The 26,781-nt window shown below is 43.9% G+C and overlaps 2 protein-coding genes across 3 annotated transcripts in view; one reads left to right on the forward strand and one right to left on the reverse strand.

Moving 5' to 3' along the window:
* The window catches only part of LOC118502765 (F-box/LRR-repeat protein 7), a 90,161-nt gene extending 82,441 nt beyond the window's left edge, over positions 1–7,720 (reverse strand). The window contains exons 1-2 of one of the 2 annotated variants that reach the window (XM_036035349.1): positions 7,609–7,720; positions 4,772–5,277 (exon numbers count right to left, since the gene is read on the reverse strand). The gene's annotated coding sequence lies outside the window, so the exon portion shown is untranslated. Of the gene's footprint in view, positions 1–4,771; positions 5,278–5,389; positions 5,492–7,608 lie in introns of those variants that run through there. The other variant, XM_036035350.1, reaches the window with a different exon arrangement.
* A 14,450-nt stretch (positions 7,721–22,170) lies between these two features.
* Positions 22,171–26,781, forward strand: part of LOC118502768 (atrial natriuretic peptide receptor 3) — a 66,464-nt gene continuing 61,853 nt past the window's right edge. The window contains exon 1 of the mRNA XM_036035358.1: positions 22,171–25,157. The gene's annotated coding sequence lies outside the window, so the exon portion shown is untranslated. The remainder of the gene's footprint in view (positions 25,158–26,781) is intronic.

A 26,781-nucleotide genomic window follows, 5' to 3' on the forward strand; every position in this document is an offset into this window, starting at 1 on the left:
GCCAAGAGACGTAGAAGGTCGCTTGTTCACTTATCAGTAACTACAGCCCAAATCTTTAGGAAACGTTTGGACATCCCATCAATAGCTCATCATTCAAGATATTGAAGGCAAAATTTTATAAGCAATAAAGCATGCTGTGAATTTGATGGGACTAGTCGGATATAGTCTATTATGAGCTGCTACAACCAGACAGAAAGATTCAAGGTGCGATCCAGGGTCTATGGTTGATAAGTTTGAGAATCAAATTTTGAATTTTTTGCAACTAACAGTTAGAAGCGCTGAAATAAGAAGCTCGGCTCCATGCGCTTTATAGTTCAAGCATTGCTTCACTGGAGTATAGGCTGATGGTTTTTAATTTATCTGCACTTCTCATGATCATTGTATTGAAAGTTACCAGAAACCATCCAAGATTCCAAATTCTGTAATTTTCCTAAGAATTGTAAAAACTTTTTTTCTTAACATTAGGAACTAATTTATACCCTATGCTGTAAAGCTAAATTCCTTAAAAAAAACTTCGGAATTTTCCTAATTATCACATCAAACCTATAGACCCTTTTTTTCTCTGTCACCCTCGCTTGAAGCGCCATCTTCATGGTCGCCGCTGCAAATCCTTTCTCTAGGGGCTGCAAAAATGGCGCAACGTGATGCGCTCGGGTTCGGGTTTATCGATCCGGTTCATCTTATCTACCCGGTTCGCTTTCGTGCGATCATAAATTATAATCCATAAATAGTCAAAAACGAATGTGTGTCTTGCGATCGGGAACAAGAAAATCGATCAAAACTTCAAAGCAAAGTAAAGAAGTGGAAGAAAATGAGAAAGAGAGAGAGAGAGAGAGAGAGAGAGAGAGAGAGAGAGCTCCCGTACACGACGGGGTAGAGATCAGGGTTGTGCTTGTGGGATAACATGCAGAACACGCCATGTTCGTCGTTGACCGTGGCCTGTCGCCGTCCGAAACAGCAACATTGTTGCGCCAAAACAGACTGCATTCGGTGCCGACCGTGATGCATTCGGCTTCCTGCTGCACGCTGCTGTCCGTCCGTTGTACAACATCGTAGCCGCCCGCCCCTCCTTCTCTCATCCACCCACCACCACTCATCCCCTGATCCCGATCACTGTCACAGCACTTTTCACCGTAATCCGTAGCCGCGATCGAAAGAATGGATGTGCAGCGGCGAAAGCTCACCCGACGTTCCTTCGCTCTGTTCCTTTTGTTCCGAGCCACCAAACCATCTGCATGATCCGCAAACTGTTGGAGTGGAGAATAATTCCGTGATCGTCTTTTTAGTTTAATCTTCCCATCCGCCTCAGATCCTCCTGAGGCGGTGGGGCGACATCGCCCAACTCCGGGACATGCGATTGCGGCATTACTTTTGTTTCGAATTGCCCTCCCACCAGTGTGCGGGTTGTCCCCGGTCGTCGATAAGAAATCTGTCGAAGCTGTAAGAGGATGAGACTTTTGCAGCTTAAGATTTTGGAGCAGCCAAGAATGTGCCCGGTGAAAGTAAATAGTCGCGCAGTACGAGGATGATGGAGTTGATGCTGCGACGGAAACAATGGAAGTAATTTTGCAGTACTTAAAATATGCAGGACTTGATTGTTTGTGCCCTCATTTCCATTGTTTCCTTTCTCGACTAGCCTTTCTATTGGTAATTGATTCCTAATTTGACTTCCTTTCTTGTTACTTCGTTCCATCAGGATGTCTAGTCTCGTTTGTTTTTAATTAACCCAGAGCGGAAACAACGAATGTTGTTATCACAATGAGTTTAAAACATCTCCACTCTACAAGCAGAAGGGAATAAATCAATAAACCGTTTGGAAAAAGCATCCTGCCAGTGGTCCGCGCGGCTGTCTGTGCCTGTGTTAAGCAGCACCCCATAAAACCTTGGACAGTTGGAGCGGCGCACAGGAAATGCTCGTTCCAGCATGCTTACCATTCGCACAACATCCCGAAACGTGCTAAAAGTGAGCGGAAGAATTAAGAACCTTCTTCACACTTTTTCGGCGGGTTCTCCCACGGGCTGGTGGCCTCCCGTCGCAGAAGAAGAATTAAATTCTTTTGGCAAAAGGTGCAAAAGCGTACACGAACGAAGTTGGACAGGCGCATCGAATCGATACGTTTGTTCTTGGGGGTGAGCTTCCCAAACGCCTTTTGCCAAAATGACACTCTTTCGCTTGGCGTGAAAATGGAGGACAGGGGGTTGTTGGCCCGATGTCCTTTAACTTTATCGCACCCAATTAAGCTTTGGGGCTCCCATTCGGCGTTTGCTTACCGAGGGACGGCTTAAAGGTGCGTGTAAGATTTGGCGAAGGTTTTTAGCGTCTTCTAAGGTTCTCGACATCCGGTACGTGATGGAACGTACGACGGACGATTCGATAAGGCAGCTAAGGTGGTTAACACACGTTGAAGATGTGTGCCTTTTTACCAGGATTGAAAGTGAAAATAAGTGAAAAAAGAATTGTACAACGGGTTGGTTTGAATGTTTGAATTATTGTACCGTCTGATTCGTTTATCATACTGAAGAATGGTTAAAGTTAACAAAGCCATTTTACGACAAAATTAAGATCACGTTATTGGTTGTAAAATAACCCCATAATGCATTAAAAATAAGACTGATTTTAAAGATTTTATATGTAGCGGCCTTGTCCTAGCAATTTGACCAAATAGTAAGTAAGTTGCCTTTTTGATCGTTTATTTTATGCTTAGTTAAAATGTTATAGCCTTATCTACTAGACTCAATCTGCTATGGTCAAAATAGGTGAAAGATTACGGTTACTGATTTGTCTCTAATTTGCGTTTGGAATTTCTGGGCAAAGTCTACGTATTTACTGCAGACATCTCAACAAACTCTTAAGAATATGCAGTAGTCGATTCTTGTGAAAAAGACCTGGGCGTCCTTCAAGATGTGAACATAACTTTCAAACTGTAAACTGCAGGACTTTTGCCTCATCTTCAGGGAAACTTACGCCTCATCTTCAGGGACTCAGTGTGCACTTCAACCGTCTGATGCAGTAGTGTTCGTTCGGTCCTGAAATACTCATGTGCTCTTTGGAACCCCTAATCTGCCATCTGTTCTACAAGACTTGAGACGATTGAGCATAAGCTAACGCTTACTTCCAAGGTAAGACCGCTACCGTCTTCTATCGCATCTAGCGCGGTGCCATCTTCTGTCTCTTGAACCTCTTTCAGCTAGAAGTCGTAATGATCTGTGTTTTTTTCATCTTAGGACTGCTGAACGGAAACATCCATTCACTATTTCTGTAGTCCTGAATCGTTTTTAATGTACCATCTCTTTATTTCAAGACTAGCGACACACACACACTCTCTCTCTTTCTCTCTCTCTCTCTCTCTCTCTCTCTCTCTCTCTCTCTCTCTCTCTCTCTATTAGTCACTCCTGCTTGTCTAGCGCTAATCAGTCCTAGCCTATGTTCCTCAGTCGCGCTAAACAATGCTTCAGATACGGTTTTGGCCTATCAAACGACTGTTTCTAAGACAGGCTCCGACTCCTATCATCTTCTTCTTGAAGCTTCAACTTCATGAAATCTTCGCCTGCCTTTTCTGGCTTTCTGTGACTTCGTTTAACCGAGAATCGAATTGGATGCAAGTTGAACCCCGGTCCTGCCGTGAGAAAGACCGGCACCGCTGTCGACGCGTTGGCACCGGATCGGCCCAAACTCCTACCATGGCAGCCGTTAAACAGAGAACCTAGAGTGTGACTGTTGTGACTGTATGTAATTATTTATTTCAATAAGGCCACGAGCTCGTTGTTAATTGGAAAACAATAATAATCATTTAATTAAAAATTTCTATTCTGTAATGATTTCGCCATCGATCAAACTTCTAACTGACCTCAGACGAAGTCAGTCACGCTTCGTCTGAGGTCAGTTAGAAGTTTGATCGATGGCGAAACCGTTTTTTGAAGCAAATTTCTTTATCAGCATCTTATCCAATTAATCTCTTTTAAAGAGGGAGTTTTAATTTTTTATATTATGTCTTTCAATACAAAAGCCTAAAGAGAGAAATACGGCCAGAGCTCTAACGAAAAGAAAAGCTTAAAGATAACTAATAAAAACCTTCACTTTGCTCCACGTTCTAAAATATTCGCTTTAAACATTGAATTGAATAGAAATAAATAACTCCTGCTACATTTTATTGCAGCTTCACAAATTAAAACCCCACCCATCGCCCGCTACCGTCGTTTTTTTTTTAGTAATATATCCTGCGTAACATATTTAATAAGCAACACCGTTCCCTGATGGGACAGTATAATCACCATTTGTGCCATCAGCAAACCGCCAATTTATCGTACATTTGACACTTGGCGCACTCGGCGTGGGCAACGGAAGCTTGCGCACGCTACGCACATACGGCTTCTTCATCGCACAGAACCAACCGAGTCGGAGGGTTGTTTTTTTTTTCATTCCAACTGTGCCATATTTCAGGTGCACCACCGTGTGCTGCTCCCGCTGAGCCCGTTTAAAACAACTGCGCCCACCGCGAGCGAGTGAGTGAGGATGGAATTATTCAAACGCTGGGTGGTGCCATCTTTTGCAGTTATTTTTGTTTTGGCTGTGACGGTGCACACGTTACCCACGCCACCCACGAGGTTTTACGGTATGCGAATGCACTACGTTTGACAGGTAGCACGAATAGGCAACGTACTGCTGCCGGTGTGCTGCTCGTGGTGCATCATAAATATGCAACGGACAAGAATGCTAGTCTGAGAAACGTTTTTAACACGAAATTTGTATAATTAAAATCGAACATCCTACCTTTTACGTCACCAAACGATGTTACCAAAAAGGCTTCACTATGTTGTAATCCGCTCCCTTCACGTTTGTAGCCGTTCAACCAATGGAATCGATCAATACAATAAGCTCAATCTCGTACCACCGGTCTACGCAGCGAAGCAACTTTTTTGTACGTATTTCACACTGCTATTGGCACAATTAAACGCTTCAGCATGTTGAACAGTGGTGGAATGATCTTTTTCTTCTCTCACAGCAACAACAGATCAATCATTATGTTGAAACACTTTTGGGATTTGCACACTAAATTCACTTCCTTAAAACGGGGGGCCAATTTGGCTTCGGACCGATCGATCCGATTCGACCTGGTTATAGCTGAATAAATTCACGATGATTTCATGCACACCCAACAGCACGGCACAACGATGAAAAAGACACACACAAACACAAACACCTTATTTTCTTCGGCACTGTTTCGCGTTGATAGATTTCTTCTTCTTAATCTATGTTGCTGCCTATCCAAAGTGAATCTAGACAAGTGAGTAGAGTAAGGAATAAATTTAATGGAAGGTTCTTCTATGTTGCGGTAATGATAAAGGTTCGATTCGTGAATGTTATCCTGCTTTCAACTTGTTCTTGTACCGGGTGGAAAACCAATGACGACGAAAAGCATCATCGCACTATCAATGGTTGAAAACAGGCGACCTGCGATTAGGCTCTGGGTGAGCAGGTTGACAGGAAGAAAATAAATACACAGGTTATGGAATTCTTTGCGCTGTTGGATGAGAATCAAACAGCGAACAAAAAAACACACACAACACCCGATACAACTGCTCACAACGACAGACACAGAATCGATGTAGCAGCTTTTGCATGGCTCTCTCTTTCTACAGCACTACAGCGATCACGCAGCGGGTTAAGAAAATGATCTTTCATTGATCTCGCACACACACACACAGTAATACATTTTTCTTCTTAAAAACGCACACACACACACGCATAGCAGTTTTACGCACATACAGCTACAAACACAGAAGAAGGCGCGTACGCACTTCATTGCTGACCCCATGCAACACATCTTGCGCAGCGGTTCTCTTTCTCCCAGCGACGACGCATTGGCTTTCACTCGAAGGCTCTCCCAGACTCGATCGCTCAGGTTCCTCGTTTCGGTACAAATTTTCTCAGCGAGGCAGCCCCTTTCGATCCGGGGGTTGCTTTCTTTCTCATCCCTTCGAGCCGACGACGAGAGCTTTCGAAACGAAGCGAAGGAAGAGACGAACCAAAACGGGGTATCTCGCTTTAAGAGTAAAATTATGGCAAGAACAGTTTGTCTTCCTAAAGTATTTTGTTCATGTTTCATCTGCAAACATTATTTTACCTCGAATTGTGATCGAGAGCGTCAACTGCATTTAATGCATCCTTAATTCTTAGACCAGTAAGGCCTTTAGAGATCTCATCAAGATTGGTCTTTTGGACTCATCTGGACCTTTCTAGTTGAAATTAGCAGAAAAACACCACAAATAAAAACATGACAAATGTTATTCATTGCAAAATCATTCGTACTTGATCGGCAGAACTCAAAATGTTAATGTAATGCTTCTCCAAGAACATTCGATACTTGACTTGTCTTGAAACAAACTATTAATTTTCATCAATCTATTAGCAATTCAAAGTTGAACTCTATCTCGTAGAAATAATATCCCTTTCTTCAGCACCCAAACTTCCATCATTTGTCCCTTTAAACTGCCCTTAAGCTCATGTCAAAAAAGGGCCCAAATGTCACGGTGGTTACGGTACGGAAACCGACGAAGAAAGTTGTTTGCAGTTCAATAAGGTTGACACCCGTCGTTTGGCGAAACGGTATTAAAGCTCTCACAGCAAGCACACCGAAGCGCGAACGGTACACGGTTTGTGAAAGCGAACCACCGTGCAACATCCAGCATCCCCTGCGGGCTGGCTGGCCGGGAAACTCTGTCTGTTGCCGCGCGTGTGTTTATGCAAACCTTCTCGCCTGGTGTTTTTCCTGCACGGAAAGCTTAGACTAGGAAAAGAGCATTCCCGGCTTTACCGATGACGAACTACACTTCACACACACACACACACACACACACACACATACATCAAATCATTCCTCTTTTGGTGACAGGTTCAACCATGTAAAAAACCATCGTGAGCAGGCAGAAGAATTCCTCCGATCGGAATGCGGCACGCGGAAACGCACGACGCACAGGTGCGACGACTGAGGAAACATAATAAAACCCACGTACACACACAAACACACACACACACACGTATGGGATGTGCGCTCTCAAACACATCTATCTCTCCCTCGGTGTGTTCGGTGGCAACATGAAACGCACACTGACACATATACACACACTCCCAGTTTGGTGGACGGTCGCATAGAACGCTTTTCGCGATCAACGATCTTCGCGGTTTGGAGGATAAACACACACATACAACATCACTTAGAAACCCCATCTGCAGTGTAGAGAATTGCTTCAAAAATGTGTCTAGTAACAAGCATTCGATCACAGTAGCATTGTAGTTACGCGATGTGTTAAACGTCAGTCGCTCTGGCGGTGCGCAGTTATGCTATCCTACGGTTTGCCTACGTAAGCGCCGACCATTCTTTTGAGCCCACAACTCACACACACACATACATGCAGACAAAAACGCACAAACAAACACGCATGTATGTGCAGGTACAGGACGAGCACCGTTCATCGCCGTGCATTCGTGCTGCGCAGCTGTGGCAAACTGCAGCCCACTTGTTCCTTTGCTCACAGTGCACTTTTCCAACCAAAGCCGACTATCATCTTCCAAACACCTGAATAATCTATTATAACCTGAATACTAACCAAACCACAGAAATGTCGGCACAGAATGACCGACACGACACAACACACGAAAACACGAGCGCGAAACACGAGCGGTTCAAGCTTACGGGTCAGCTTTCTACGATCGACTGAAGCATCGCGCAGCACCGCAGAGCCTTTCGGTACTGGGCGGTGGGTTTGCTCTCCCAAGCAAAGCATTAAAATCATGCTCTCTGCGCACAGGCATCTGCTCCACTCACATCTACTACCATAGCAAGACGGTTCGTACTCCCGCAGCGGGATACCGTTGTGATCACTCTTGATCTCTTTTTTCGCCCGTTTTGCTCAAGGGGGTTGGCGTTTTTTTCCTTGTTTTTTCTCCATCTCCTGCTTCTCGTTCATCCCTTCTGACTTGTTTTCGTGCCTGGGTGGGTTCGGTGGGTGGTTATAGGAGGAGGCGAGCCGGGCAGCCAGGTTAAAAGAAGGTGGACAAACACTTCAACTCCGCACCCGAGCACGATGCGATACGGAAATGATTCAAAAGACTGTATGCGGCAGCAAGCAACGAACCTGAAAATTTCAATATTTTATATTATTTTATTATTTATTTTATTTTATTTAAAATACCTGAATCATCGGAAAATAGTCATGCCGCTCTTGATGAATTATAGCAAATTCAGAAAACTTTTCAAAAGTTCTTAATTTTTAATTAACCCATAAAAACACAGAAAAACATGATTTTTTTCATAAAAATATATCTGATTTATTAAGTATAGGAATAAATAATTTTTTGCTATACATTTTATGATTCGCACAACGCAAAACGGAGTGTTCTCTTCATCGGGTAGAAGTGATCCCGCAGTCCCGTCGCTCGACATGTGTACCATAAACAGGAAATATTCCACCAAAGAAAGAGCATTCTTCTCACCTGACAAACGGTTTCGTGTCCATGGTGGATGGATCGGACGGTATGATCGGTGGATGACCGGTAACCGTAACTGGCCACCTACCACACCTGCCATTCCACACTCCCTTCGCATCCATGCACCGACAGCCCGATAACGATGGGGAGCGAAGAAGCCGAACCAAAACATGCAGAAGGAGAGTGACCTCTTGTGCACTGTCCTGCGCTGAATGTGTGTGTGTGTGTGCTGTGGCTACATACCAGCGTTCTTTGTGTTGTGTGCGGTTTTAAATGTGGTGCGCCGTTTATGCTGCCGTATCAATTCTCGCAATTTCTCCGCCGCACAACATATCGTGCTGCGACTGCTGATCTTCTGTTTGTGCTCTCGCTGTCTCTTATGCTGCCGGTACTCGATCCGCTCGGACACTCAGCGCACAAGAGAAGCGCTCATCCCAATCGGGCGAGAACTCAGTGCTGGAAAGGAAAGAGATGTGTTTTTCACCTCGAGATCATCACAGTGAGAGAATGAGAGCGAGAGCCAGGAAGTGTGTGTGTCGACATTCTACCCCATGCACCAACCTCATCCCACCGTCCAGCCTCGGCTGTAAAGCCTTGTGGCTTGAGCACTGTGGTTGCACAGTCCCCACGATTCTTGGCATTCCTTTCAGGTGACCGCTTAGCGGGGGTTATGATTTTTTTTTCTACTATTTTCGCACGACAGCCACCACTTTTCCACTCAGGTCAGGTTTGCGCTGTGGCTTGAGCATGGGGACATATTTTTCTCCATTTCATTCTTGCCCCCTGTTATCACGCGCTCTGTCTTTCCTTTTCGCAAAGCTTCTTCGTGATCGCGATCATCTGCTCGGTAGTTTTGCTCCCGTTGGATGGGATCGATCGATCGTTCGATGGCTCGGACTGCTCGTTTGCATAACCGCTCATCAGCCAAAGGTTCTCGGCATGCACCGGACGGACGGATCGGGGCCGAGTGGACAGCCAAGAAAAGTACGGACTGGACATCGCTCGGTTGCGTTAACCGTTGCGCAGGGTGAATTAAAAACTACCCCAACTATCCGAAGGCAGAGCACGGGGGCATCCTAGTGCGTGCTGCCGTGGCTGATGAATCACGAATGACGAATGACATGTTTATATCGAATCTGTCCCGATAGGTAATTGATTGCGTGGACGGGATTTAGTGTGCGCAACCGATGGGACACACCGGGGTTGATAGGGTGGGCGCCGAAGAGAATAGAAGCTTGATTATCGCTGATGCAATGGCATTCCATGATTTATTGCATCTGTCTGGTTTGGTTTTTCATGTGTGAGTTGACTGTTGTTTTTGTATCTTTCTCTTCAGAATTAATAAAATCTAGCGAGTTTGATGCTAAGCTTAAACTACGCTCAACTACTGGGTCTTTTAGTAAGAAATATGTACAAAAATCATTGTGACACTTCTATAAAATAGAAAAAAAATTCATTGATTTATAATTGATTAAATTTTGGTAAAACTTGATATTGCCCCTTTCCAAAATGGATTTATTGCAGATTTGATTTTACTGACTGGCTGACAAAAGAACCTAAACAGTTGAACCTAAACCCGAAAAATGTATGATGATGGTATGTTAATGTATGAGAATTTTATATCCAAGTTTCTTTCCACATCCAAGAAACAAGAAGAGCTCCTTTTTAAGTAAACTTAAACATACTCCCGGCATTTCAATGCATTTTCTGATCATTTTGACCTTGGCATCTCTCTTTCCTCCTTCCGGTCAATCCTTCTTGATTCTATGCTCTTTTCTTCTCAGTCTGTAGTTCTTCTTTCTTCTTCTTTTTAGTCCTGATGATTTTTATGTTATAATCATAATAAATGTGTTTTTTTTCTGTGTTTTATTTGCGTTTTAGATTTAAATTTAAATTTCGTTTCTTATTAGCAATTTATAAATAATTATTTATTGTATTATTGATGTTAAATGTTCTATGTGTTGATTGAGTTTTCTATTTGACTATAATTTTTTTTATTATTTATTTATTTACTTAATAATTTTTTCTTATTAGATTGTTCACAAATTTTTCGCAATTTATATTTTTTTAAATTTTCAGCTTATTGTTTAAATTTTTATTATAGCTTAAAATGAATAGTTCTTTAAACAATGGCATTCTCCGATTGTTTTGTATCCATACTGTTTGGCTGATAAGCTAGTTAATCGAGACTTTGAGTCATAATACTTCATTAAACTCTTTACACCTATACTAACTGGCAGTATATGAGTTTCTTTAAAGTTGTAAAGTCAGCTGTGCGTATGATGCACTTAACCCAGTCACGACTCTCTTGCTTGCTGATTTTAAATAGAAATGTTTTTGATTTTGTGTTTTAATCGTTGCTAAACAAAACCATTATAAAGAAAGGGGAACACAATTCTAACAATGACCCACATACCGCCAGCAAACCAGCAGAATTCTGCTTCTCGATCTGCTCAAATGTCAACAATGAAACAAAGGCATTGTTCAAATGTCTCGCTCGCTCTCTCCGTCTCGCAACGCACACATCTTTTCACACTTCCCAGTTAAGAGATTAACGAAAAACAGATATCAATGCGCACTACACCGAATCCCCCACGAGACTTCGGCAAAGAATGGTAAGCTTGCAGGACGTGCGCGACAAATAGCGACCCGATAAGTTCGGCCACTACACCCGGTTTGATAGGCCGGAGCCACTGGGCCTCGATGGTTCCAATTTGCAAACTAATAAAATCTAACGGTCGTGGCCCCTTGGTTCCCCATCCCCCCCGATCCACCCGATTCCGGTTCTTTCGGTTGGCAGGCTTAATAACAAGCGAATAGTTGAACCCGACCCGACGTTCGGAACATTGGAATCTAGCCTTGCCGAGTTCCGAGGCGACGGCGTCTGGCTGTATGGTCAATAAAACTAATAAACATCTTCTTTTCCTGTCGCGCGCGCACTCGCTGCTGGCGAGATGGGGAAAGCCGTACCTCCGGTTCCCATCCCGGTACTCTCCATCGATTCTGGAGTGCGGAGTTGGTACGTACTCTGGGATTTGGGATGTCAGTTCGAGACTGTTGACTGTGCCAATGCCGTTGTTGTGCACGATGGAATCGGGATGTTGTTGAGATTTGGTTGTTTTGGATGTGGTTGAATGTCCGGATTGCGTCATGGGAATTATCATACACTATTCTAGATGTCTGTATGACTCGCTTACGGAATAAAGTTCATTAGAAAATAAAATCAAATTAATATTCCAATATCCTTCTCATAGCTCCTAAACTCCTCAAACATAATAAACAATTTACCTACAATGTACACACCCTCTTCCAAAGCCTGGTCTCGTGACATTTCCTTCCTGTCGCAAGTAGTACCTTTAATTGAGAAGATAATTATATTAACCCTTATGTCCGACAACCGGTTGCGCCGTGAATCGCCATCGAAGAACTGCATCTAACTAGCACCACGCCAATCCTGCCTCGTGACAAGGTCTTACCCCACCGCCCTTCATCGTCTACCAGCAAGGCCACTCTCCAAAACTCCACCTGGTGGACGGGGCATCCCATCACTGGATGCACACCTCATAAGCAATCGATATTATACTATTACCATTGGACACATTTGCAATTGGTTGCTGTTTTGACACCTGGCTCGGATGGCCGCCAGCAAACATTGTGCCCTGCCCTGGGCACCCAACCCGCCCAACACACCCGAAGAACCAGTTCAGTTCCGTTCCCCTCGCGCTCACGGATACGCTTTGTATTGATACAGGGTGACACAGGGCTGGAGTAAAACAAATAAATAAATAGACAAACGGCGTGAAGCGAAGCACCGAAGCGCTCGCTGGGTTTTTCGCCTTGCCAGTGCGCCAACTGCATCCATGCAGTTGGTTTGGTTCAATAAAGATGTAAAAACCTGAAGAACAGGAGGTCTTCATCGTGCGGTACGACGCTGTTTGCTTTCGTTCGCCATTCGTCTAGATTCTTGCTGAAGCACTAATTGTACCTGTGGTTGGACTTGCATTTGTATGTATGAAATACAATTTTTTTCAAATAAAAATTTAATAATGGAATTCTTGGTAAGTTAATTTAGTTCAAGAAAATAAAAAAATTTGTACCTCTTAAGTCATTTTTCCCATCTGGTACGATTAGTGTTAAGCTGGCTTTCCCTACAATGCAAAAGTCGCATCACTCGATACGAAACGATTCTCATTCCCACCGAGCTTAGCCGCACACCACACACTAATAATGCATTTTACAAAAACGGATCCATTCTTTGGCACCTTCAAGTCGATGGTAAACATTCCACAAGCATCCGGGCGATTGTAACCGGAAGGAATGCGGTCGGCACATACTGGCGACATTGCGCCAGTCTCATAATCAAATCACTGCAATTCCACTGCCTGCGTAATGATGTGTGCGTATGCATGCTGGCCGTAACATGAGCAGTGATCGGGTAAATTGATGACATCTTACACGGATGGGTCAAACACCTACCGTTGGCTAGGTATGCGCCAGCTCCGATCATGTGAGTGCTGGGAGTTGTCTCTTTACCACTAGGTGACAATGTCAAGATCGACCAGACATCGACTACAACACACGCGTCGCGTTGTGATTATGTTTCTCACTTCCCAACCGGATCGACGCTGCTTGAAAACGAGCGAGCAGCATTTTTTTCTTTGCTCTCTTTGTCTACCTCGAAGCATCAGTTTAACACCTGAGGCTACGCTGAAGCGCGATCGAATGTCAGTGTGAGTTCCTCAGTTGAGATGAGGTTGCCCTAGTTGGAAAAGGACTAATCAAACACCTACGTGAATTCTTGTGAATACTTTGTTATCAGCTCATGAAAATAATTCCATACACAAATCATCTGGTTGTCTCTTGGGATTGTTTTCTATAATACTACAGTACCAGTAAAGTATGTACATGAACTAGATCAGGTACAATATCAAGCAATATATTGGTTGAGGAAAAAAATCAGCACTGACATCAACAGAAGTATTAAGATTGTAGCTGCCAGCCGAACAAACTGCGGTGTGATGGAATATCTCATCTCAAAACATCAGTCACAACAGACTAAGTCAGGTCCGTTTAGAACATTTCTAGTTCCAGTAGTCTACTGGACTACTCGAGGAGTAACTACTCTTAACGAATTTCTCCGTCTTTGTGGGAGGACAATAGAGAAGCTGCTGCAGTGCTGCTACGAATTGGACATGTCTTGAGAATGATACTGAACGACCTAGAATCAGATCCAGTTTTTGATGATGTCCAGTAAAATTTTTCTCAGATTTTTATTTTACAATAAAAGCTATGAATAGCTGAGAACTTATGTTGCTATAGTTCCGTCATTGACATCAAATTCTAGCAGTTTTCCCATCGTTTTTCACCAGCCGTCACGTTTGAGTCATTTCATGAAAGTGACTATCCCAAACGCTTCTTTACACTTCGATTTTTTGTAAGCTATGCTTGTCGCTCCTTATCAGGTTTATCAAAAACTTAAAACAATTTCAGTCATAATTTGTTTAGAATTCCTAAAAATTTAATTTTTCAAACGTTCTCCAATTAGAGAGTCATTACTACACCAACTTATCTAGTTCTCCATCCCTTCAGTTTGCTACTTTTCCATACGGTGATCAATTCATCAGCCAGACTGCAAGAGCAACATCCAGAATATCAGTATGTCGTATCCACATTAGTCCCACAGTGCAAGGGGTGTGTGTGTGTGTGGCTGTGCGTGCACGCTCTCACATACAGTGGGTACGATGCTCGTTAGGTGGTTAGGCATTGTACAACCAATAATTATTCCAGATGTGTGTACGCTCGCCGGTTTATGCTCGTTCACCCATCGAGATCGAGCCTAAATCTACCACCTTCAAGCGAATGCGGTCGTGCGATGCGAACGAAAGGGAACGGAAGAGCGCGTAAATCGTGAAGTTAGCATATGTGTAAGCTCATTGCGCATTGCGCAGAATGACAAAGCACAAGTGCAAACCAGGCAGCGAGGCGTGCGCGTGTGTGTGATGCAATGCTGCTTACCCCCTACGGATGCTCCACAGTGTCGGACGTAAAGGGAAGGAGAGTCGGGGGCTCTCGATACCCCAAGGAATCTTGTTGATTAATTACTACATAATTTAATAATATTTTTCTGCCCCTTTGCTCGCTCCACCACACGCGCATCTCGGCCGGATCGGAAGCCGATGGGTGGCAGCGGCAGCACCCTACGATAGTCTGCCGTGCTCCGGGTGCTCTAGGATTTCCGAAGGTGTTTTGGGACGATACGGCGATACGATGTGTGTCCTGCTCTGCGGGATCGTTAAGATGCGGATCGAAATAGTGAATTTCATGCACAATTTGCACCGCCGACTTTGGAGGCAGCGACGCACATGCGACATGTGCACCATTATGCACATTTAATGCATTCCGGTTTTACAGATGCGCTGCTATATGGAGCCGAAGTCCGGGGAGCAGGGCAAAAAACTAAGCGGCTCGGATGGCACATGAGGGCTGCGTGGAAGCAGAACGAAATAAAAAGAATCAAACGCAGAGGGCGGCTAATGAGCACGATCCCTTACGGCAGGCCATACGCTCGGGGAAGCGGGGCCGGAAGATGCCTAGGTTCGTGGATGCGTGGAAGTGAGCGGAGGTGTGTCGAGAACCAAATGAGTCGGTTATGATGGCTGGATGATAGAAAATGGTCCGTACCATTTTCCCGATTTGAAAGGTTGACTGATTTTTATTGCCCTTGCGATTGCAAAAACGGACGGTTTTGGTGAGAGTTTTTTGTTCTGCTAGCGCTCAGGTACGCGAGACCCGTTGGTTGAACATTGCTGCACGTCCTTTGCGTATGGTTACTCATCTTAACTAACTGCTCCAGTTGACCATACAAGATGTAAGACAAGAAAAAAGGGCCTGGTTTCTACACTGAAGTCATAATTTTGCAGAAAAAACATTGTTTCATTTCAATGTATTTTAAATGTCATTGAGTATACGTACGCTCTTAGACTTTTAAAACAATTTTCTTAAATTATAGAAAAACTATTTACATATTTTTCAAAGCCAATGCAACTCTACCTGATTCTATTTTGACAACTTTCGTGTTTTTAACATAGATAAACATGACTAGCAGCTAATTTGCTCGTTTTAAATCGTGTTGAAACATTTAAACATAATGAAGGTTTGCCGTTTTACACTGATGGAACATAGAAAAAGAACCTCTTTTAGGCGATTTTCAAACAACGGCTTTTGATACTTCTACTAGGTATTTACGAGCATTTTTTTTTCTATTTGGTATCGATCTGCATGCGACAGGACAGGAGTTCAAATCGAGCTACGGGTTAATCAAGCAACAGGAAGCCAGAAATGGTAAGCTGAGACCACGCGTAGTTGTATAGTGTCAATAAAAGAAGGAACCTACCTTACATAACTGTCCCAAACCGGCCTCTAATCTTGAGATGTTGATAGTAAAGTAACCGACACCATGGCAGCACTAGCTTAGAGGAGTTAGAATCACACTACGCATCCTTCCTTACCGTGCTTGGTGCCTTCTGTTAGGGCTGAAATTCCTTCAACATACCAGTATTCAAATTTGATATTTATTCTTCCTAAGGAATTGTCCATTCATAGAAACATCAATTTTTAAACTCCTAGCAAGAAACTTAAGATCAGGCTGAAGCATCAATACAGTAAAACAGATCGATAAAATTTTGATCAATTTAACCTATTTTTATAGTCTGTGTTTTTATTTAATTGCCTATTTTTATAGAAGGTCTGTTAATGTCCTATTTTTGTATAAACTTGTGACGCCTTTTAATTTTTTTCCGAGCTAATAAATCTTATCTTAAGGGGCGGTCCGGTGGCGGAGGAGACGCGGCAGGGCCGGGGTTTAAATCCCATCCAGACCGCCTCCCCGTACGTAAGGCTGACTACTTTTCTACGGGTAAAATTAAGTCATAGAAAGCCAGAAATGGCAGGCCGAGACCTCTCGAGGTTGTAGTTCCAAGTAAGAAGAAGAATGAATCTTATGTAGCTCACATATGGCAGACTTTTTCTAATAGATAATATTATAAATAATCTTATCTTATTTAGTTGGCGTTTATTATTTATTTGAGGCTTGATGCAACATAAGCAAAGTACGTATTTTCTATTTAAATGTAATTAATTAAAATTTTACTCGATTTTGCTTCTCTAGATATATGTAGATGACTCTTATGATGACATCAACGAATTAAAAGATAGTTAAAAATATGTGCCTCATGTTGAGGCTTATGTACTTCTTAGTGAGATTCATTCTACCCTTCCATTTCCGATTCGAAGAAAGCTTATGTTTTGTTTTCTAGCTAATGTGCACGGGTGTCATTTTACGAAAAGTAATTCCTTCATAGCTGTGCTAATTTTCCGCTTGCACAAACGAACGCAGCGCAAGGTTAGATGCTTAAGCGAGCCGGGCTCGTGTCTACTAGTATGCACATTACACAGTCCGCGAAGTTCGAAAGTGCAGTGCAAAGTCATTAGTCATGTTTTAGACTCTTAATTATTCATCATCCGGAGTGCGTCTGCAGGTCCGACAGCAAGACGAACGAGACGAACCTTTCCGTGAGGCAAAAAGCCCGACCGCTTATGCTTGTTAATGTATCATTCCCCGGTAATTAAATAAAGCTCACCGGATCTGCACACAGAACCGTGATGTTGATACTCGCCATGGGAAGGAATGGCGAAACTGTGCGGTGTCTAGCTTAAAACGGAAATGAGGATGGAGCAGGGGGCACGATGCAAAGACGGGGAGTCAAATCGGTCAAAACGCAACACAAAACAGTCACTGATTCGGTGTTGCCCCTTACCGGTGCGGGCAGTGAGGCCACTCTTATGCCAACGGTCGAAATCATAATCAGCATATAAATGACCACTTTGATGATTTCTGTGCGGACTGCGTTGCAACCGAGCCCGAGAATGAAAGCGAGAAAAACAAAATATGATTTAGAGGAAAGAGAGGGCGAGAGATAAATAGGGCGAGAGAGAGAGAGAGAGAGAGACACAAACTAAAAGAAATCAAGCAGAAAAGACGGACAAGCGGAGGAAGATATTCATCCTGCGCGCCACACAGCCTGACTTGTTTAGTTGGCAGAAGCGCGTCAATCGGTGGTGATTTGTTTTTACTTAATTCGTTGGTGCTAGTAGAGTGCGAAAAAAGTGTGGGGTAAGGAGTAGGTCGCATTGGGATGGTAATGCGATGAAATTGCAGCCTATATTACATTTAATTGTTGGTCTTCACGCCGATGGCCGGGTGAATGATGTGATGAAAAATCGTCTCACCATTAGCTGAACCCGGGCTGCGATTCCGGGTGGTTTTGCTAATGATTTAATAACCGACTGTCCTGATGGAGATGGCATTTTTTTTTTGTTTGCCGGATTTTATTGTCTATTGAGTGATAAGCGCCAAACAACTTGCTATCAAGCGAAAGGAATCATATTAAAATCATTGTTCAGTGGCACTAGCTCGAATGTTATGACTCATTTTTGTATCCAATTTGAACCCGTCAACATTAAAGTGTATTGATTAATTTAATTTTAGTTTATTTTTCTACTCGTATTGTAAAAGGCACTTTAAAGTAACGTCTACTGTTGGAGAGTTAATTTCACAACAAACATGTAACGCTTTCCCATGTTGCAATGCTGCACTAGCGTTACGTGTATCACAATTGCATACCTTCAGGCGCTTTTCGAATCATAACAGTTGAACCCGATGACACACCTCTCCGTTCTGCACGGTTATTATCGTGCGTCTCTCCTTTTAACAGTTAAGGGCATCAACATCATCAGCCGTCAGCCAGTGTGTTTTGGCCGTCCAGTATATCTGTTTCACTGCTTTGGTTGATAAAGCGCGACAATTTTGATATGAGCAAGCTTATCTTTATTGCACCGGTGGTTTATGCGGTATGCACGGTTCACACTGCGAACCCCACCCCAGTGCGTCGTAAAGCATGCAGTTAATCATTTGTCTTTTTATGACCATTTTGTACCTCCTTGAGCGTACAGCACAAACTTTGATAAAAACCCACCATCAGCACAGGTCACCGGTCTCTGGCGCTTGCTCAAGCGGTGGGAAATACCAAAAAGAGCCGATGGATATTGGGTGGAAGCAAACAATCGGTATGCATATTGATATTTCCTCCATAACCGTCGCCAACGTCGTCGTCGGGCAGACGGAACCGAAACGCACCACGATCTCGCTTGGGATGAGAAGCGCTAAATATGAAATATGATTCACGGTCTTTTTATACTTTCCAAACAAAAAATCTCGCCCCGAAAACGGTTTCGAACCACTTGACGACCTCCCGTGTGCGAGTAGTTTAGCAGGGTAACCGATTAAAACAAAGTCTCAAACGAGCGGGCTCGTCTCGTCGGTAGTTTCGATTTGTGTCGTGTGTCTCAGTTCAATTCCGTCACAGCAACGATTGATTCTCACAGCACCGAGAGCTCACGGTTGAGCTCACGGTTGACGGTTTTGCTTTGATAACGAGTTTTTTTTTTCTTTGTTTGTTATCGATCCAGCAAGAAAACCCGAAACACTCTATAAATAGGAACGCCAGTGTTAAGCGGTCTGCCAGGTAGTGAAGGGTGTTCCGGGCGTACGCCAACTGCACTCGGAAGGGGGATAGTGGTCGGGTGTGAAGGGCTGTCTGTTTTGAACAATCAAGATTACCGATGTTCACTTGAAGGTGATAAACGGCGCACACGTAAAACGGCACGTCGGCTAACGGGCGAACGGGCGATTCTACGGAGGTTTAAATTCGTTCCGTGCTGTTTGTCTGCTTCTGATGTTTGGAACAAGTCTTTTTTTAAAGACCGTGCAGCAAAAGTGAAAGGAGACTTAACACTGCTCCAATACTTCTATTGTTGCCTGAATTAATAACGAGATCAAATTTATTATTTTAATTAAAGTTATATAAAGTTTTTATCATGGGTGATACGTACTTTAATAACACAACAGTCCGATAGTACTGAAGCTCCTAAAACACATCCCATGTACAGTAAATGTATCCCGCATCCTGCGAAAGCTGTAATCGCCTGAAAAGCACTTCAAGCGCTTGAATATTTTATCATCATCGTAGACTCGACCGTCGTTGGCCGTCGGTAATCAATCAATATATCGGAGCGATTCCGTCCGAAATCAAGACGCACAAAAGGTGATAATTCTTGGAAGATAATTGTAACCGTTCGCTTCCTAGGCGGGACATTCCGTGTTTCCGAGAAGCGGTAGCAACACTTGAATGTTGTTTTCGATAGGAAACAGCCACAGGAAATGAGTGTTTCCTTCGCTTCTCACTGACTTGCGAGCTTGGTAACGGGCGGCGTACTATTTATCCCACACAAGTGCCGTATATGTTGTGGTAATTTGAGCCTCATTTCAGGACGTACGACGGCTCGAGGGTGGAAGGCTGCCGTGGCAAAAGGGAAACGGTTGCCGGCACTCCAGTGGTGTGTCCACTCGTGTACTTCGGTCCGGAAGGCTGGGTGTGTGTGTGTGTGTTTAGACGGTTTCTCGGTACAGCGAGAAGAGCTTTCGTACAGTGTGACACAGGAGTAAGGCTTACCTTGAGACAAACGGACGTTAAACAATATCCTACATAAAGTGGATTGTATTTAGGACCATAGACATAATAACAAAGAATTTATCTTCTTGCTCGTAATCGTTGGGAAGAATTCTAAGACTATGAAAATATGGTCATTTGAGTTTGCTCCGTCAAGCTGCTGACTTCGAGCAGATATTTGTCTTTAAAATACAATATTTGTACCCTACAGAATCCCATCAATTCTATATTGGCAAACGAATTGTGCCTCACTGTGTCAGCAAACAACACGCCACTTCGGAAGTAGTAGTCATTTATCACTCATAAGTGGCGCCTTTCTCAGCAATAATTTTGTCTTTGTCTAGCGAGCCAAGGTCTTCAAGCGCTTTTATCCGAGCTGCAGCAAACGAAATCCCTGGTAGAGTGGGAAAAAGATATAAACGTAAACTTTAATATGAACTATTAGGAAGGTAACTATCCGGCTCGATTGTTAAGAATGGAAGGTACTAACACACCACCAAACTGTGGCAATCATATTTGCCACAGTTGTATGAACTGAACTAAATAAGCTAACTTTCCGGCTGTGGTGTGGTGAGGAGAAGCTCAGAAGCCTAATATTATACCACCTGTGACCTTTAACCACCGTCACACCGAACCGAAGATGAAGATGACAAGTATCAGCCACTCAGGAAATTCTTCTTGAGAACCGTTGAGATTGAGAAAGCAATAGGATTGTCACAACTGTGATTATAGAAATCGAATTCAATGGCTGCGAATATATTTACCGGAAGTACCGTATGTATTGCTTCCCTTTGTGCTGCTTTGCGCTCCATGGAGGGTACGTGACAGACCTTCATCCTTGTCACAAGAAACCGGAACACCTACACGTTGACATTTATTTTGTATTACAACACGGGGAGTATTCCTACCTAAAAGCTACCCACCTAGCACATCACTTTCCAACTGCAACTGAATTGATTTTAACCAAAAATATGCTTCATCAAATTCGGGGTTCAATTTCCTTCAATTCCCTCAATTGTTAGTGTCTCATTAGCCGTAACTTCTAATCAAACGTACCATTTTCCTTCTGGTCTCTGTAATTAGTTAGTCAGCAGGAATCCGTGCACAATTGCAACACCAATGCACTCCACACCATTGCTACAGGGAGTGCAATCCGGATCGGAAACTATTATTATCACCAATTTAATGGAGACGCATGGTCGCTCACAATGGGCACGTGGCTGCGTACGTTTTCACTAACTGGAGCGAACGTTTGCGTAGGATGTGCTTTCGGTAGAACATTGCCCATCAACATTGCACCACTTCAATGGATGGCTGAATGTGTCGATGTTATTGCTTTCGTTCCTGCTTGTGCCTGCTACGTGCTGCTGAATTTCGTTTTGATGTCACCGAGCTCCGAGATGGTTTACATTGCAGCTTGGGACAATTAAAAATCAACGCTAGAATGAACCTGCAACAACTCGACGACAGGCGCACGCTATCATCGTTCGCTGCAGCAGCTCTCTCTCACGCTGTGGTCACAATATCGACGTTCCACACGCTCAACAAGTGGTTCATGGGGTTTAATGTCCATCAGCAACAACACAACAAAAAAAACGAATAAGGTCGCTCTGCTGGTAAGCTTTATCTCGTCCATCGCTATTAAAATCCCGTTACGGAACGCCGTTGCACTGTCGGACCGGTTTTCCCTTTCCGAACCGAGCCCTTATTTACGAAAACTCCGAATTGGGTGTAGAAACGACCAACGACGCCACCCAACCATATCTCCGACCACTGGGCGTTACGTCACGCAAGCCGCGCGACCCCTTCAGCATCGGAGACCGACAACGTCAAGCTGTCAGCTTCAGTTGCTCGGATGCTTTGGAACAACCGCTTCCGTTCTGCCCAAACCGGTCGGGCCAGACACACACGACTCAGCCGCTTTCTCGCCCAGCAGCTGTCTGGGTAGAACGACGTTTTCCTCTCGCGCACCGCCAACAAATCCGGAAACGCCAACCGTTCAACCGTTCTGAACGAAAGCGAATCTTTTGCGGTGAAGGCCACACGGTACCGAAACGAAAAAGCCCGAAACCGACCCGAACTGGTGAACCGTACGACACGATGAGCTCGTGCGTTGCCGACCGACACCCAGACAGTTTCACTTGAACCGAGCAGCGCAACGGACGCGTACGGAGCTTCGGCACGGCATAAACGACACCTGCACTCGGCCGACGGTGTGACGTGTTGCTCTCGCGAAGCGTTACGCGACGAGCGTTACGGACCGTGATCGAGCGCGCGCGTAAACAGTGGAAAGGTGATTACTTTTTCTCGGCCATGGCTCGTTAACATGGCTTCAAATTTTTGATCGAGCATGTGAGTGTGTGTGAGTGTGTAAAGCTCGTCTGCCAGATCGTGGCAGTAAACAGTGGCGTTGTGCGGTGAAAAAAATGTTGTAACCCACCTTTGAAGCAAACGTGTTTATCGGCCGGGACGACATCGATCGACCGGCGGTATAACAAAAGGGAAGTGATAGTTGGGCCTTGTGTTTGTACGGTGTGGCGCGTGAGTGAATGACAGTGCGGGTGAACATCAATATCGTCGATGTTTGCGATCCGAAACGCAATCCAATCCCATGGCCGCGTTGTGTTACCGCGTACCCGTGATAGGTTGTCTATCTTAAGAAATCAAACCCACTGTCGCACGGTGCAAGCGTGACGTACTGGCTGGAGCCTGAAGCCGCGTAACGCTACCTGCACAATGCTGCCTGCTCTTAAGCATCTCGTTATTGTGTAACCGAAACCTCAAAACAAAACAGACGTCAATTAGAGACGATTAGCAGCTGCAGCACCAGCACCAGCAGCTGCTGCAGTTGGTCCGATCTGGACCGATCACACTAATGTAATTGCATTGTCATTAAATCGAGCGTACGGTCTTGTTTGCTGGTGCAAAATGGCGTATTTGTTTAAGCGCTGCAACTCGATACTGCACTCGATACGAGCATCGCAATCAGCTGATGAAAACGGTGATGGACGGGCCCGTTTTCCGCCAAGCAAACACACTTTCGTTCCAACCTTCCGATGGTGGATGATACTCGACGGTCATCTGGAAATGCTAAGATACACATCATGAGACACTTCGGCTTGAAGGCACAAGAGCCGTCTAGCAAACGCACCAAACGTTTTGGCTGAAGGTGTGCTGTGGTAAATAATTACCAGACTTTAGCGTCTGGAGCTGTGGTTTGTTTTCCTATTTCCTGACGTGTACCCCGGGCTCCGGAACATCATCTCGGCCCCCAGAACGCGCCTAGCAGCTGTATTTTTTCTGCTGTGTCAGTGTTTGGTTTTGCTGGTAGCTACAGTGCAGCTGAACTTCTTTCCTGTGTCCCAACGCCTACAGTACGCCGTTACGGATACGTATTTCAATCGATTTTAATAGCTTCAGCCTAGAGTACACTTATTTATATCAACAACAACGACGACAGCAGTAAAAAAAAGAAGTCCATATCTTTACAGAAGCATTCTGTTACACGTTGATAACGCTCGTCGGACGATCACAATTCTTATCGCCTATCAATTTTTGCATTCCCTCTGCTTGAGTGCGACTTCAAAACCCTTTTTCAGTACGTGTGTCTGTGTTTTCCTTCGCTTTGTTTGATTAATAATTTCCCACTACAGCACACTACACCCGTGTCCGGATCGAGAGTTATTTTGTCTGAAGGGTATTTGAATGCTAAAAATAATCCCACTTTAGATAGGCCTCCCCGAAAATAGATTACAATTGCAATAAGCAGGAAGAAACTGTAGCGTACGGTTCAGCAAACACACGCACACGCTGAGACGTTCGGTGTGATGGAATGCAATCATAAGCCACCCCTCCTCGTTGATATCGGGGTGAGAATGAAGAAGACCAAGTTTTTCTCTATGCTATTTTACCTTCAAGAGGCGTCTCAGTGTCACCATCGATAACGGTCGTTTTAAATAGCTGAAGGTACACAGCAGCAAATATTAAACACATAAAGTGAATTGATTTGCAACGAACCGTTGCTTCTAAACTCTGATGCCGCTTCTTACGTCGTATATGTGATAGCATCGGTGAACACACGGCACACCACTTGGGAAAGTCTCTAGGCCTGATGGATGATGGTGGTTGGGAAAGCTGCCACCACCCAATCTTCTTCTGCTTCTACGTTTCCGTTTGCAATCGGCCGCGTGGTTCGGTTCGAGGTCAGCCCGACCCCGGCGGTTCAAGTTTGATGCAATTTATTATGATGAGTTTTATTACTGACACACTACTGTTGAAATAATTATAAAACAATCAATCCACCGATTGCTGCATCGGTGGTCTCTCGGGTGTGTGTGTGTGTGGTAGGAACGAAACCGGGATAACACAAAAGCAGACTGGCGTAAGATGAATGCTGTGACGGTAACGCGTAAACAAAAATACTGAGTGAAGAGAGCGGAAAAAGTCGAAGACAAAAAATAATACCATTCTTGCGAGTGCTCGCTGGGTGTGTGTGTTTGTTCTGTCGGAAGCACTCGCGGCCACGATCACTACGCTAGTCACGGATTTTTCTGCAGAGTGGGCCACCGGGAACGTGGGATTTTCCCTTCGTTTTCCTCTTCATTTGACCCTGCTGCAACATCCCCTAGCGTACGGTTCGCTGGTTCGGTGGTTCACGAAATACGCATACGTACGGTTCGGATTTTGGAGTTGGACCGCACGCTGGATTGTCTTAGGCAAGCTACCTCTAATGCCGTACCGTTAGTGGGTTTTTGTGGTTAAATCGTGCCGTGGCCAGCGTTGGGTGGGTGAACAATATTTTACCATTAATTTGTGCGTGTCTGCTGCTTAGTGGCCGGCGCTAGCGTACCGTGTCTGTGCCGCGGACAGAATCTTCCGCGGCGGTGGGTAATTACTTAGGCGTGTGGCTGTGCGGAAAATGTCTGCAGGAGTTTGTTTTTTTTTTTCGGAGAAAATATAATTTACAAAAGTGTGCTTCGTCGCGGTGGATGCGTTTAGTGCGAGAGGGTGGGAGATGAGTGAGGTTTTATGAATGATAACAGTGTTTTAAGTGTATCAACGATTCATTATATCAACGTCAGCGCACCGCTATTGCTAAATGTGTAAGTAAACTGGCTTTTTATGAGATTAATTTAAACAGAAATATTTAAACATTTTCCATCGAACCATCGAAATATATTCAATTTAATTTTCATTCTAATTTTGTACAAAGAAAATTTATATAATCGTAATTTATTAATAAGAGATTGGCCTAGTTAGTCCTAATTTACAGGGTGCCTTCATTGTTTTATTTCAAGGTTTCTCAAATATATTCGATTGCGTTCTGTGGTCATAATGATCATAGCATTAGTCACCTTAAGGTCTTAAGGGGCAATCTCTGAGATTATGTGTATGACTTGCCTTGTCCTTAGTTCTACTTTATTGTGCTCTGCTAAAGATACGCAAAGATATCTAGGCCGCACAAGGATTCTTCTTCTTTCATGGCCTAGCGACCTCTTAGGTCATGCCTGTCATTTCTGGCTTACCAGACTTAATCATACCGTATGGCCGAGGCAAGAGCCCCGGACCGGGTATCAAATCTCGCCACAAGTTGCTCAAGGCCAGATAACTTCATATAAATAAAAAAATACATAAATTATTAATAAATTGAAAATAAAGACAAAAAAGTAAATTAAAAGTAAATAATAAATAATAAAACACCACAAAAAGAAGCGTCAACGACCCTTATGATACGACCAAACACCTAAGACCTAAGACACCTTTTATACCTCATCAAAATGTTAACAACAGTGAGACACTTCCTGTTGACCGATTGCAAGTGCTTCTAGCTTTGCAGTGTCGTCTCATTTCCAGAGGAAGACGAAGGCATGTAATAAGGGACTGAATTTTGCCAATAATTAGTACTGCAGCTCCCTTTTAAACCAGTAGACACTTACATGGCTTTTTTATTCTTGAACCCGTATTGCTTAAAACAAGATTTCAAAACAGAATACAATTCACACCGGTTTTCGAGACATTTCCTTCCCCGATCCGTGATAGTGCACCGTATTCCGGGTGAGCTCGTCCACTGTCTGTTACTTTAATCGTTTTTTAAACTTCGTTCCAAAGGTCGGATCATACGTCGAAAGGGTGAAACATATCCTGGACAACTTAAGCATTGGAATACAAAGCTCACCGTTCGTGCCTGAGACGATGTAATCCATATGGGTGTCACACAAAATGTCCAGATGATTTAAAGGACTCCTCCAACAGATCTCATCTCTGTCTGCCTAGATGATGTAGTGACTGATGCTCAAAAGGAATTGGAAAAAATAAGACGCTTTTAACAAAATTTTACCAAGACTTAGATCGTTGCATTTAGTCTCCTGTTTAAGTTTCTACCTAGTTCTTTACACTTCTTTCTAATTTGAACGCTACCGAACCCTTTAGGAAGCGGCCGCATTAAATCTTTGAAAGACAAATTAAAGCTCTTTTCCTTTCACGAACATCCGCCAACTTGCGCAAACGAAGGAACATCTTAATTATGTGAAGCTTTTCAACTGCAGAATGAGTTTTCGCGTCTTTCGGGTCATCCAATTCCAACTTTTTTTTTCCAAATCCACGCAAAAGATTCAGTCGTCACCGTTACTTAACAATATTGAGATTAATTGCATTACACCAAACCAGAGTTTATAGCCACGCGCTCCGATCCGACATTTCCTTCCAGACGAAAAAGCTTCACAATGA

The sequence above is a fragment of the Anopheles stephensi genome, chromosome 2 (genome assembly GCF_013141755.1).
Source record: "Anopheles stephensi strain Indian chromosome 2, UCI_ANSTEP_V1.0, whole genome shotgun sequence".
Taxonomy (NCBI): Eukaryota; Metazoa; Arthropoda; class Insecta; order Diptera; family Culicidae; genus Anopheles; species Anopheles stephensi.